The sequence below is a fragment of the Tasmannia lanceolata genome, unplaced genomic scaffold (genome assembly GCF_043159265.1).
Source record: "Tasmannia lanceolata isolate RefF3 unplaced genomic scaffold, GAP_Taslan_0.1 ptg000023l, whole genome shotgun sequence".
In the NCBI taxonomy this organism is placed as follows: domain Eukaryota; kingdom Viridiplantae; phylum Streptophyta; class Magnoliopsida; order Canellales; family Winteraceae; genus Tasmannia; species Tasmannia lanceolata.
In genome coordinates, this window is record NW_027518700.1 from 24,851,237 (window position 1) to 24,853,173 (window position 1,937).

The window sequence follows — 1,937 nt, forward strand, 5'->3', positions numbered from 1 at the left end:
GATCATGATTATCTTTATACTGTAAGAGTTTAAGTTGATTTGAAATTGATATGCTATAGGTTGCTGTGTTAATCTATAATCTGATTTGAATTTTGATAAATCTGAAATTGATATCTAATCTTAATGCTAATTCATACAAATTTTTCACTAAGATTTAATCATCTATATCGTTATTCTATAAACGTTTGGAGTAATTTAAAATTGATATGATATAGGTTACTGTGTTAATCTATAATCTGATTTGAATTTTAAAAAATCAAAAATTGATATCAAATCTTAATGATAATTCATGAAAATTTTCCAGTAAGCCACAATCATCCATATCTTGTTACTGGAAAAGTTTCAACTGAGTTGGAGTTCGATTGCTTAGAGTTACTGTCTAATCCTAGCAATCTGATCTTAATGATATTAAATCACAATTTAATAGCAAATCAATACAAAAGTCAGTAAAAATCTCCAAAAAACCTTAACTTTTCATCATAAATTCAATCCCTAACTTTTTTGAAACAGAAACCTTAGGGTTCATAGATTGCCTTCGTAAATTGGCTATGCTGTGACAATTTAACTGCCGAGATCGTAACCATAATCGTATACTAATTGCGATCGATCTAGCATAATTGGAGTGCGTAAATTATAGTATGTTATTGCCTCCGAGGTCCACTGTCCTTGGAAATCCTGAGAAACATGCCAGGCAATAAGATACTATAACTTACGTGCTAAATTATACAAGAGTTGAGAGCACGATTCCCTTCCATGGTTGCGATTCGTGGCCAAAACTTGCGAACCATAGAGCCTTTGGTATTTCTTAGATGTTTACGAATCAAAAATTCTCAAAAATAAAAAATCATTAAGTTCAACAAATGGAATTAACTCGATCCGCGTCTTAGGAGCCGTTGGATTACGGTCTCCTATCGTAGGAACCTTTAGGGCCCCTTAGGAACACTTACGTCACGTTGTCTCCTAAGTTTTAGGGAGTCATACAGTTAAGAGTCCAGCCTCATCACGGGTGTTTGCTATGGATAGCAATCGTGCCATAGATCTAGTTACACTAGTCATCCAATTTTCCCCTAGGACAAACCTAGTTACCTAGGATGTAGGTTAACCTGCATTAGTCTAAGGGACGTCTTGCACTTAGATAAGACCATATAACATCTTAGATGAAGTCCTAGGATAATAAAATCTTCAACTTGAATTAAAAAATTTCTCTTAAACTGTTAAAACAGTCAATCCAGTCTAAGTCGGTGTCCTAGATGACTTAGGCATAAGTAGCTTAGTTCAGGTGCACCGAAATACGATCGACTCTGATTCCAGTGAGGCTGGGATACGTAGGCAACTTGGATACTTGAGTGGCATACCAAGCCCGAGTCGGCTCCACACATAAGTGGTGGGGTTTTGTACATTAATCCTTAAATTAAAAGTAATTAAATCACTTAGGACTTTCCATGAAATTAGAATTTTAGGAGAACTTTCACTTAGATTGAATTCAAACAAATTAAGAAAATCAAGATACACATTTAGGAATTACACTTAAATTAGATCTTAGGATGGATGTCATGTAGTTCGCACATTAATATAGAGTTAAATGAGCCATTTAAAAGAAATTCAAAAGAGTTAACTTTTGGAATTGAAGACCAATTATCGGGCATGAATGGTTTATGTGGTGGTAACTCCCCATACCTTCCATTCTCGTAACCAGGTAACGAGTCTAGATTTATGGTAAATTATGGGTCATAGATCCCTCATCTAGGTGGCGACTATGTCACTCTCTTTTGCGTGGAATTCGGATTGCCTTAGTGATCCCAAGTTCACGGAAAAGATAAATTAAATCACACCATGCTAGGCTCGGTGGCTTACCCTTGCCCTTATGGGTACTGGGTTGCACATTGGATTGCACCATATGGCTTGGTTGCTGCCTTCTTGGTTGGGTAATTAAAATC